The 13171-nt window shown below is 45.0% G+C and overlaps 1 protein-coding gene across 7 annotated transcripts in view; it reads right to left on the bottom strand.

The window, feature by feature from the left end:
• The window catches only part of CSNK1G3 (casein kinase 1 gamma 3), an 83365-nt gene extending 72016 nt beyond the window's left edge, over nucleotides 1-11349 (bottom strand). For all 7 annotated transcript variants that reach the window (XR_011700020.1, XM_071581600.1, XM_071581602.1 and 4 more), the window contains exon 1: nucleotides 11260-11349. The gene's annotated coding sequence lies outside the window, so the exon portion shown is untranslated. The remainder of the gene's footprint in view (nucleotides 1-11259) is intronic.
• Between the last annotated feature and the right edge of the window lie 1822 nt (nucleotides 11350-13171).

Raw genomic sequence — 13171 nt, 5'->3', positions numbered from 1 at the left:
GTTAACCAATATTTCAGTCATTTGTTTTTTCACTTTTCCACACCCATACAGACTTAAATGGGCCACACTGTCCACAGCTGACAGAAAGGTAGTGCTGAGCTGGCTAATGCTGCATAATGCAGGATTCCATTCTCTACATCAAACATTGTCCCACAGCACTCAAACTGTCACAGAAGAATAACTTACAGGTAGAGATTATCTTCAAGCGAGGCAAGGGAATCTGTAAAGTTTACACAACTAAAAGTTAAAAAACAAAGCAAAGAGAGCATTGCATTTTTTCTAATGCCATAACTATATCTGAAGATAAAATTAATCACCACAGTGAGCCTTCCAGTGCTACGTAGGAAAAAAAAAAGGGAAGGAAAAAAGAAATAAAAATTAAAAAAAAAGAAAAACCAACACCATTTTCTAAGAGTCTAAAAGACAATAATTCTGTCTTTAGGTTACAATTTGGATAGGATAAAGTACATAGTGTGCTTTAGCATTCTACATTGACTGTAAGGTCACTTCTCAAAATTAAACATATTTTAAAATAAAAGTATTTCTAACTCACTGAGACAACTCCTCTCACTTCTCTGTATTGATGTGGTCAGATTCTACTTCAAAAGCCCCACACATAAGGAAAAGAATAACCCACAGTACAGAAATTGCCTCCAGAATAAGTTTTGCAGCTACAAATCTGTCAAGGTTTTCTGACAATAACAAACTACATGGCAATCAAATTATTCTGCTGTCTTAACAGGCTTCACAAACTAAATAGGCAACTTCTACAGCCATTCCAAGTACTTTACTATGAAATATACTTGCAAGTCCCTCCTCACTTGCATGGCTTTCACCACAATATATACCTCACAAGTCTGTGTGTGTGTGTTTGGCTCGACTTCACCAACGAAGATTTGGGAAGGGCTGTCCCCACGTGGGTGTGCCCTTCCAGCCTGCGCAGTGGATTTTAGGTGAGGCTCAGCGTGCGCAGAACTGGCCCCACCATTTAAGTCCTGAGGTTCATCTGCCATGGCCGAGTGAGCTTGGACAGTGACAGTGAAGTCCTCAGGCCTAGAACCTACAGCACCCGGCATTTCCCAGGAGGTCTCCCATCCAAGTACTAATCCGGGGCTGACCCTGCTTAGCTTCTGAGATCTGACGGGATCGGATTTCAGGGAGGTATTTAACTGCCTTGTAACATGTCTCTACCAAACAAACTACAGCACTAGAGTCTCTAAAAGGCTACAGACTTTTTTACCTCATTCTGTCAGTTTCATATGAAATAAAACGCTACGGATAAAATCTCAGACACCTCACCAATTAGAATCATGCTTGCTGCCTTCATACTGAGCAAGTAAGGTGCACAGTGACATGAATTTAATGAAGAACATTAGCCACAGTGAAGATCTTGGATTCATCAACAGTCGTAGAACATAAAACATATTTAAACCAATGACTTCCTATGGAACTCAGAGATGAAAACAAGTCTCCCAATACTTTACACAAAACCAAACAATACGGAATATGATCTGGTGTAAATTAAAAGTTCTGAGAATAAAAAAATTTCATGCTATTGACATCAGTGTTGCCATGGTCTGGTGGCAATTACTTAACTACACAGATTTTAGTTAAAAACAAAATTCTCAAGCACCAAAATGAGAAAATGTCAGTATCTTGACATGGGCACTGTGTAGCAAACTTCTAATGTACTACTTAGGAAAGCTACGACAGATTCAGACTAAGCAAATCATTCCTCAAAAGCACCAACATTAGCTCAGCTAAACTGTCTACAGATTAGTGTTCAATGCCCACACAGACTCAATGCAGTAATTTCAGCTTGTTGGATGTTTTCCATGTTTCCATAGTAATCCCAGGCCTCTCTATGATACATCCTGAGCTCTCTTTTTTTGCAAAAATCCTCGTTTCTTCCCACAATAAAACCTTCCCTTCTCCCTCAGTGAAGAGAGATGTACTACTATAGCCTGCCTAGTACTACAGTTGCAGGCTGAACAGCTCTTGAGCTACTATCACACAGAACAGATAACATGAAGAATCACTAGGGATACCTAATAAATATCTACTTTCTAAATTGATTTTATGAAGCTTATAGGAACATGTCTTCACAGGCAATCTAACCTTGGTTAAAACCACCCAAGAAGTTCCACAGCAGATGAGAGAACTGCAGAAAATAGCTTATCTTCTTAAAAAAACCTTTTATTCTTAGAAGAAAATTTAAAGTACAATCAATAGATTTTCCTTACAGCTCAAAGTTAGCAAATCAAATTCAACGCTTCAGAGAGCATTTCTGGAAGCCAAATACATTTATCTCTCAGTCTGACAAAAGCTTAAGAACAAATACAGTTATTCTGTCTTCCTACTGTCTGAGGGAAAAATTGTTCCATCCCTCTTTACTGCTACCTGTAAATTCGAGTTTCATCATCTGTTTTTCCTCCACATTTACAGATGCCCAACATACTGGCAGCAAATGTTAAACAGAAACATGCATAACCTCATGCACTGAGCAACCTGCTCCTGGAACATTGCAAGAAATTAATGAATACCAACTGAGGTGATCTTCCACAGAAAGAAAAAAACGTTTTATACCGAACTTCTTTGTTTTCAGAAGAAAATATTTGCAAGGCATAACTAAGAAAATACTAGTGGATGAGGTTAGAGTGAAACATGACCCTTAATGCAGTCATGTCTGATTCCAGCCTCTATAGGATTACTTCATCTTCCCACGATTACTCCATAATTACCTGGGATTTAAGATAGATTTTTATGGACAACATACTGCCATCAAAAATATCAACAGGATATGAAATTAAATATGTACTTCATTTTAAGCTAGCAGATCTCCCCTTAAGCAACACTGAATGCCTTTCTAAGATTGCTTGGTGTCATTACATTAAAAAGCTCTTGAAACATGAAGGCTTTCATGTCTTTACAAAGTCATATTAGATGTCTCATTTAAATTCAAAGATGTAAAACAGAAAATGCTTAGTGTCTCAAATATTCACAGGATTTTTCTACACATAACAGTAGAATTTTAAAAAGTACTTTCTTTTGTGCCACAGAAGTGTGCCCTACCTTGGACTCAATCACAGCTTCCAGCATCACAGAGGTAACCTGCCAAGAAGCCTGTACTTCTAAAGCCTTTCAGACAAAAATACAGCCCATGCAGGTTTCAGAATTCCACAGATGCAACATTTCTTAGGTAATTAGCACCTCAAACTCAAAGACAAACTGAACCAAAAAAAAAACAGTTTTAAGGCTACAATAGAACTCATGTCTGAAACTTTGTCCTGAAAAACGCAATTAGACAATATAAGGGATTAGCACAATCGTTCTCCTGCTACTGCCCGTGGCCACACCACCTGTGGCTCCTGCTGCTTACCGGCCTCAGCACTCCAACATCTCAGTGAGGTCACCACACCTCCCAACCCCACAGAAAGCTCACACTTGACAGTAATTCATACTGAACAGAACCTGAATCAACTCAGTGGAGGACACAAACAACAGGATGAAGAGCAAGAGTGTGCACAAAACTGCACAGCCAGGAATGGAGCAGGGGAACACCTCCAAGTACAGAGGGACAGCCTAAGAGCCTGGAACAGAGCTGACTGACTGGCGCTCCACAGTCAAGGGCATCTCTTAAGGGACAACACACACAGAGACTTCCACAGGCAAACTGCACTCAAACAGCACCTTTAACAACGCTGCTGCTGGTATCTGTTCCATCTACATTCTGTTACTGCACATGGTTTACTGAGTAAACAGCATGGTACCTCATAAATTACCCAATGAGTAACTACAGAGACTATAAGAAAGTGTGACAAACTACATACTTCAAACTGAAATCTGTCCTCTGCCTGTCATAAAACATCTCAGTACTTCTGGACTACTGAAAAGGACATCATCCTCCACTGTAACAGTCCACATCCTGTCTTAATCAAAAATAACAAGATTTAAACATGTGGTTGATGAAGGGTATAAACTACCATCCAGGTAATCTGGGGGGAAAAAATATTTCTAGGAAAACTACATTAAATTACTAATAGATTTCAGTTAAGTAAAACAGTTACTAAAATGGTCTTGGTAAGTTAAAAGCTAAACTGGCTAGAAAGCTTACAGAGATCATAAAGCACAGGAAAACACTTGTAAATGTATTAGGGATGTAATACACAAAGTCAGATTAAGAAATAAACCCAGTTCAATATGCAAATCTCACCTCTGTGTCTGGCATGGACTTCTGTGACCCACAGCTTTCTGAGTAAACATTTTTGCAATGACAGTTCTGACTGATCAATCTGTCTCTTCCCATTCCTAACCCCACTGCACAAGGCAGGACAGCAGATACACAAATAGCAAGAAAATGTGACTGTTTTCCATACCTATATTTATTTTGCATAAAACATCTTTCTTTGAACAGCCTAAAGTAGATTTTATCTCATCATCATCATGGCCAGGCTTCGCGAACGAAGATTTGAGAAGGGCACTACCCACGCTTGCTGCAAGCGTGCTGGTGGCTAAAAAGGCCGATACGGGATAGGCAGACCCGGTCACAGAAGGCACAGCGGAACGTCTCCCTAGGTGACATTGGCAAGGAACGGTTCTTTCTGCATTGTCTTTTCTCCTCAAGACTGACTCTCCGTGCATTCTCAAAGGAAGCAGCAGCGTCGTGAATGGTGTGTCTCCATGAATCCCAATTGGAGGCCAGAGTGGACCATTGGTGGCAGTCAATATGGCCAAGGCAGAGGTGTTGTTTCACGGAGTCCTTGTATCTCTTCTTTGGGGCTCCTCTCTTGCGGCAGCCGGTGGCGAGTTCACCATAGAGCACAATCTTCGGAAGGCGGTGATCCTCCATCCTGGAGACGTGCCCTGCCCAGTGCAGCTGCGTTCTCATCAGCATGGCCTCGATACTGCTGACCCCTGCCTGTTCAAGAACAGACACATTGGTCACGTAATCAGACCAGTGGATGTTTAGGATTGAACGGAGGCAGCGCTGATGGAAGCGTTCGAGAAGTCACAGGTGGTGGCGGTAGATGACCCAGGATTCAGACCCATATAAAAGAGTAGACAGTACAATGGCTCTGTAGACACTAATCTTTGTACTTTTCTTCAGGTGTTTATTGGACCAGACTCTTTTATGGAGTTTTCCGAAGGCTCTGTATGCCTTTGCCAGCCTGTTGTCTATCTCTTTTTCAATGTTACCGTCTGAGGAAATGATACTTCCCAGATAGGTGAACTGCTGGACTGACTTAAGCTCTGAATTGCCTATGGTGATGTGAGGATGATGGAAGACTTCTTGAGGTGCAGGCTGGTAGAGAACTTCCATCTTCTTCAGGCTGACTTCCAGCCCAAAAAGCTCAGCAGCCTCTGCAAAGCAGGATGTTAAGCGCTGCAGAGCTGCTTCTGTGTGAGCAATGAGGGCGGCATCATCAGCAAAAAGCAGCTCATGGACAAGGTGATTTAGGGTCTGTGTGTGGGCCTTCAGTCGCCTTAGGTTGAATAGGCTTCCATCGGTATGATATCGGATGTAGATGCCGTTTTCTTCATCGAGGTCTGCTGTGGCCTTTTGGAGCATCATGCTGAAGAAGATTGTGAATAGAGTTGGTGCAAGAACGCAACTTTGTTTCACACCATTGGTTATAGGAAAGGGCTCAGAGAGTGCATCGCCATATCTGACTTGTCCACGCTGATCTTCATGTAGCAGGATGATCATTGAGGAACTTGGGGGGACATCCTAAACATTCCCAGATCTGCCACAGGCCTTTTCTGCTCACAGTGTCGAAAGCTTTGGTGAGGTCAACGAAGGTTACATAGAGACCTTTGTTCTGTTCCCTACACTTCTCTTGCAGTTGTCTGAGAACAAACACCATGTCTGTGGTGCTCCTATTGGCTCTGAAACCACACTGGCTTTCAGGTGGAAGATCTTCTGCAATAGTGGGTACTAATCTGTTCAGAAGTATTCTTGCAAGGATTTTACCAGCAATGGAGAGCAAAGTAATACCTCAGTAATTTGAGCAGTCTGATTTTTCTCCTTTCTTCTTGTACAGGGTGATAATGACTGCATCACAGAGATCTGGTGGTAGTTCCCCTTGTTCCCAGCAACGCACAACAAGCTCATGGAATTTGGCATGGAGTGCTTGACCTCCATGCTTCCAGATTTCAGGTGGAATTTCATCAATCCCAGCTGCCTTGCCAGTTTTCACCTGTTGTATGGCCTTGAGTATCTCTCCCATAGTAGGGACTGCATCCAATTTATGTTTCACCAGTTGTTGTGTAATGTGCTGAATGGTGGAGCCTTGGACTACACGGTTGGCACTGAAGAGAGTCTGAAAGTGCTCAGACCATCGGTTCAGGATGGAGGTTTTATCTGTTAGAAGCAGTTGACCATCCGCACTGAGTAGGGGGCTTTGAACCTGGTGTGTGGGTCCGTACACTGCTTTCAGGGCCTCATAGAATCCTCTTTGGTCACCCAAATCTGCGCATAGTTGTGTCTTTTCTGTTAGGTCGAGCCACCATTTGTTCTGGATGTCTCAAAGTTTCTGTTGGAGCTTACTGCATGCAAGACGAAAGGCAGCTTTTTTTATATGGCAAAATGGCTGAGCAAGGTGTGCTTGGTGAGCAGTTCTCTTCTTCTTCAGCAATTCCTGGATCTCTTGATTGTTCTCATCAAACCAGTCTTTGTTTTTCTTGGAGGAGAACCCTAGGGACTCTTCAGAGGACTGCAGGATGCAACTTTTAATATGTTGCCAAAGCGCTTCAGGAGAGGGATCTATGGGATTATCTTTAAGTCTAGTTTCAAGGTTTACCTGGAAGCTGTCTCTCACTGTGGCTGTTTGAAGATTGCTGACTTGGAGCGTCCTCCTTGGAACGCCGCCTCTCTTAGGTTTGGGCTTGAAGTGGAGGTTAAGTTTGCAGCGCACAAGGCGATGGTCTGTTTGACATTCTGCACTCGGCATCACTTGAGTATGACGGACATCACTGACATTTCTCTGTTGTACTAAGATATAGTCAATGAGGTGCCAGTGTTTGGATCGAGGATACATCCAGGTTGTCTTCAGGCTGTCTTTCTGTTGAAAGATAGTGTTGGTGATGGCAAGCTGCCGTTCTGTGCAAAACTCTAGCAGGAGGTGTCCGTTGTCATTGCAGTTTCCAACGCCATGCTTGCCCAGGACTCCTTTCCAGGCTTCAGAATTCTTACCTACTCTGGCGTTGAAGTCGCCAAGGATTATGATCTTATCATCTGCAGGAACATTTTGGGTGAGGCGGCGCAGGTCTGTGTAGAATTTGTCTTTTTCCGCTGGGTCAGCTTGGAGAGTTGGGGCATATACGCTAAAAAGAACAACATGTTGCTTGTTGTGTAGGGGAAGGCGTAAGGACATAATGCGATCAGAATGACCTGTTGGCAGATTTTCAAGTTTGGAGGCAATGGAGTTTTTAATCATGAAGCCAACTCCTGAAAGGTGTCTTTTGGTTTTGGGTTTGCCTGACCAGTAGAGTGTGTAGCCAGCACCATGTTCTTTAAGGCTGCCTTCCTCATGAAGATGAACTTCACTGAGAGCAGCAATGTCAATGTTGAGCCATGACAGTTCGTGGGCAATTAGAGCAGAACGAAGCTCAGGACGTCCACTATCCCCAGTATCAAGCATGGTTCTGATGTTCCAACATGCGAGTGTTAGTTTGAGCACACCTTTGCAGGCAGGTGCATGCCTTTGAAATCTCTTTGTTTTTGTTTGACCGCATGGAAGATGCCGGTTGGCCATGGTTATCCAACCGGGTGTGGAGATGAGCTTTGTTTAGGCCACCTTTGCTAGGCCCCTCTCCGTGTGGAGCAAGCAGTGCTGTCCCTAGAAAAGGCTGCTTGGTCATTCAGGATGCTGCCACAAGAGACTGTCATTTCCGGGGTCAAGTCTCTAATGACCCATATCCTGAACCGCCTGCATGCAGGGTTGGGTCTGCGGCTTCCAGCTGCTTCCTATCACCTGCCGTTTTCAACCCTCACCTGTCGCTACAGGGCTTTGCAATGTGGGTGAACCCTTCAAGCCTGTGCAATGGATTTTTTAGGTGAGGCACAGCATGCGCACAACTGGCCCCACCCTTTACTCCCAAGGTTCATCTGCCACAGCCTAGAGAGCTCAGACGGTGACAGTGAATACCTCAGGATGTAGGTTTGGTTAGAGTATCCTTCTCTTAGATGGATGGCCTTACAGGGCTAAACGAGATCCATCTGCCCGGATTTGGGGTTGGAGTTGTCCTTCTCCTAGGATGGTTGCCAGACGGCTAGCGAGCCCATCCTGCCCATGGACACACTTTGTCTGACCCTTCAGCTGAGACCTGTCTGGAATGGGAGACCCTACCGGCGGCACAAACCACCTCCAGCATAGCTCTCAACCTCATGAGGGCACGCAAGCTTCTCCCCCGCGACAAGGGGGTGTCCCCGGAGAAGAGATTTTATCTATCTCTATTATAAAAGCTTTTCTAAACAGACTCAAAAACAACAGATAAAGCAATAACGAGAGGGAAGAGTGGGTGTTTTAAAAATGCTGTGACAAATGCTCTCTGTAACAGATGAAGGAATATGAAATTCAATAAACATCCTAGACAAAAGCACTGCTGATAAACACATCCATAAGATTCTCAAAGTGTTGCATATTTAATATTTACAAATATTCTTGGCACCTTTTCTGGGAAAGAATCCTCCTACTTAGTACTAAGGCAATGAATATATCATCTCTAAAACACTAGAACTAAACATAACAGGTGACTAAATCTCACCAAAATAAATGAATCATGGTTTGGTATTTTTTAAATGTAGCTCAATGCTTTACTACTTAGTAAGAATTTCAGAACTTCCCCTGAAAGCACTGCATATAGAAAATTCCTCAGGTTTGCAGCAGCACTGAGGAAGCATTAAAATGCCTGCATAGCAACAAAAAAAATCCAATTAAGGATTTTCAGAAAGTACACAACAATTGTATCAAAGTTACTTTTTTGCCTTTTAATAGAATGTGAAAAAAATTATACAGAAGTCTCAAAACAATTTTGAAAGAGTGCTAAAGGCCCAGAAGCAAAGCAAGTCATGTTCCCAGTCTTCCAGGATGCACTAGTTGGGAACATATCATTCCATTATGTTACTAAACAATTCCCAGATATTATCATCAGTTCAAGATCATCTAAGGCAGTCCCGTGGTGTAAAGGAGAGCACTCTGGATTCTGAATCCCAAAGACCTGAGTTCGAGTCTCAGTGGAGACCGTACCAGGCAGTTAAATGCCTCCCTGCCATCCCGTCCCATCAGATCTTGGATGCTCAGCAGGCTCAGCCCCCGTTAGTACTGGGTGCTGTGACAGGCCTGAAGACTTCACTGTCACTGTCCAAGCTCGCTCGGCCGTGGCAGATGGACCTTGGGACTGAAACGGTGGGGCCAGTTCTGCTCACGCTGTGCCTCACCTAAAAAATCCACTGCACAGGCTGGAAGGGCACACCCACGTGGGGAGAGCCCTTCCCAAAACTGTGTTCGCCAAGTCTGGCCATACACAAGATCATCTAAACACAGTTCACCACTGAAAAGCATTGTCCCACTCCTCCCCTAAGCACTGCCAGGTATTTTGCTCATACAACCTCAGGTGAAGTATGAAGGATTGATTGATTACTCCTGCCATCAGTAAGCTTAAATTTTGAAGAAACAGAATGTCAAACTCCTTTACAACTTTGTTATTGCTGTAGTTTACATATGCCTCTAATTACAGCATTACTTTTACATACACTCCAAAAGATCAGTTAAGAGTAAAAAGAAAAACTAAGGAACAAGATGCAGCTGTATGTTTGGTTTATAAGATACTGAAATGTTCAACTGGACTGACTTCAGAAAAGTTAAATAGAGGAAGTTAGTAGAGCTGATCAGTTCCTTATAAAGTTCTTTTTTATAATAAGAAGATATTGGAGAAAAGCAACCATTGTCACATCCCTATTCTTCACATTTCACGTATCGTTGTCTCAAAGACATAACTAAACTAAATATATCTTCAACCTCAGAAGACATCTTAATATTTTTAAACGATTTTTTAAGACAAAAGATGTTACAAATGTGTGTAACTCTGATACTTCTAATCACAGAACAATTTAGCATGATAACTACTGAACCATGAACAGCCTTATTTTCATGGGACAAACCTTGCAGATGCAGTGGGGACTCTAAGTTTTAATATACTGTTTCAGCTTTAAAAATGCACTTAATCTAATTACAAAACTATTAAAGACTGAAAAAATACCACAGGAAGTAAATTCAGTCTTGTTAATTGTAAGTAATTAAACTGCATGAGGAAAAACTCTTTGTAGGTTCAGTCACTTTTCTTTGTAGGGAAGAACAACTTTAAATGGGTTAGGACAGGGCCTCTAATTCTTTCAGAGAGGCTGAATATCTTAACTGACCTTAAACATGCCCAAGAAAATAATAAAAAATCCCCTACAGAAAATGTGATACATCACTGTATGAGAACTGGTATTCTAGATTCTGAAATTCATTTACATTTTATAAGAAAATATATCTATTTGATGCTAAAGTAGAGTGACAAGAGAAAAAGACTAATTTTATTAGCTGAAAGTCATTCTCAGATGCTGTAACTAGTCTGCTGCTTTTAAAGTAATTTCTCCATTTCAGGACAGCACAATAAAATACCACTTATTTACAATGCAAATACTGTTTTACTGTTGAAACGCCTCAGTTTAAAAGCAACTGACTAAAGGATGTTGAGGTCAAGAGAAGAAACCTCCTACAACATCTTCTCACTCTAAAAGTGAAATTGTATTACTCCCATCCTGGATTTTAACATCTCAACGCAGCTCATGATAAACTGTACACACAAGGTATTTATTTGTGTTCAGGAAAAGTGGGAGTATACGGAGCAGGGAAGTTGTTTCATTTACGATCATGCTCAAGGACACGCAAAAGAAAAGAATATTTTTGCACAGTATATACTGCTAACTATGTATGTACTTACAAAAGTTCTTATGTACGAAGCGAACTAAGAAAAAAAATTTCGATTATATTCCCACTTCCCTTACACTTTGCATGTCACTTTAATGCTCGGTAAGGCTGTACCAGCAAAGTCAACAGGAATGCCTGAAAATAAGCTCTGTGCAAGTTCCATGCCGAGTCTTCTCGGTATTTTAATTAAACAGATTAAACAAACTTAAAATCACTATATTCAAAGTGTGTTTGTAAATAGCGTTTTAAAAATCAAAATAAAAAGAGCGCTGGGAGCTCTAACCTGCTAATCTGCTAAGCCGGCACAATGGCACTCCAACAACCTGCTCTGCGGAGCCAGGGAATGAACTCGCTCGTCTGTTCCTACACGCCCGGCTCGGTGCCCGCGGCGCAGCGCTCCCTCGGGCGGGCAGCCCGAGCTCTCCCGGGAATGGCGTGTGCCCTCCGGGAGCGCCGGGCCCTTCCAGCGCCGGCCGCGCCCGCCCCGAGGACAGGCGAAGGGGGAGGGAGGCGGTCCCAGGCCTCGGCCTGAAGAGGCGCTGCGGCCGCCACGGCCAGCGCCGATCTGAGAGGCGCCCACGGACAGCGACCTACCGGGACCGAGGGGAGCGGGGCACAGGCTCGGCGTGCGGCCTTTCACCGCCGGCACTGCTGCCCTGCCCGACCCGCGCTGCCCCTGCGGAGGGTGCTGCGAGGAGGGGCCGGGGCGGCGCCCAGGGCGCAGGGAGGGAGGAGGGCGCCGCAGGAGGGAAGAGGGTGCAGGGATGGCGGAGGGCGCAGGGAGGAGGTCGACTCTCCGGGCGCAGGCAAGGCGGATAGCGACACTCGGGGGGGAGGGAGGGTGCACGGAGGGAGGAGGGCGCACGAAGGGCGGAGGGCGGCACTCGGAGCGGAGGGAGGGCGGAGGGAAGAGGGCGCAGGGAGGGGGGAGGGCGGCACTCGGGGCGCAGGGAGGGCGCAGGGCGCAGGGAGGGGGGAGGGCGCCGGGCGGCAGCGGCGCTGGCGGCAGGTCCGGTCGGAGGGCTCGCTCCTCCCTGCGCAGCGGGGGCGCCCCAGGAGGAGCGGGGCGAGACGAGAGGCGCCGCGCGCTCCTGAGCGCGTGATTGACGGCGGGCGCGGCCACTCGCACCGCGGCAGGGGGCGGGGCTCACCCGTGGGCGGAGCGGAAGACCAATGAGGGCGCGCCCAATCAGCGGGCGGCCAATCAGGGCGCAGCCAATCAGCGGGAGGCCAATCAGGGCGCGGTGGGCGGGGCCGCGCCGCACGGGTCGGTGAGCGCGTCCAGACCGCGCCGTTGCCCGCGGAGCGCAAGGAGGGCCGGGCCGGGCCGGGTGGGGCCTCCGCAACCCACTCACCTCAAGCCTCTTCTGAGCAGCGGCTAAGATGCTTGTTTAAAATGGGAAGAGCTGACTTCCAGGGATTGCCCGGGCAGTGCCAGACCGCCGCGGCTTGGAACGCAGCTCTCTAATGCCCTGCTGTGTACCTGCCCCCGAAATGCCCATCCTTCGGCGACGCCCTGACTGCCTATGGCGGTTCCCAAAAGTGCTGCTGCCAGTCTGGGAGCGCTCGCGATCAGTAGTTTGGCACTGCAATTCCAGCGGCAGATGTCACACCATGCCAGGCACTCCGGGGATCCTCCATTCCCTGGATCCGTGCAGGAAACGGGACCTTCAGAACCCGGAACTCGCCTGGGGCCTGCAAGAGCCAAAATGTAATTATTGTAAAACAAAAATACACTTACAAATGCTATAAAATAAACTTTGTACGAACACGCGTGCAAAAGAAAAGATCTTCAGACCCTTTCTTCTGTTCTCCAGTCAGGAGAGGGGCGTTTAAGACACTGAGAATTTAAGGCTTTAAGTAAAAGAATTATGTCTTGTTACATTTGAAAGCTTAGAAACAACTTTAAAAGTTTATTAAGAGCTTGGTTTGCAGTCATAAATATGGCAGAGAGAGAACGCAAAGGATAAGTGTTGGAGGTTCTGACAGATATTGGAGTATAGGTCATTCAAATAATTACTTAGGTAAAGTTGGTATCTTCCAGAACATTCCAGAAATCCTTGCAGAACAAGGAATTAGAAGCAATGTAGATGCAAGAGACTTCCAGAAGTCGTTTGCTCAGACTTTGATTCCTTGTCTATTAAACTGAATTTTGTCAAAAGCCCTCTATTGTTTATGCTGTTACTCCTCTTAAG

This window comes from Pithys albifrons, chromosome Z (genome assembly GCF_047495875.1).
Source record: "Pithys albifrons albifrons isolate INPA30051 chromosome Z, PitAlb_v1, whole genome shotgun sequence".
Taxonomy (NCBI): Eukaryota; Metazoa; Chordata; class Aves; order Passeriformes; family Thamnophilidae; genus Pithys; species Pithys albifrons.
The sequence above is the reverse complement of the archived record's forward strand: the minus strand, read 5'-3'. Positions and strand labels throughout refer to the sequence as shown.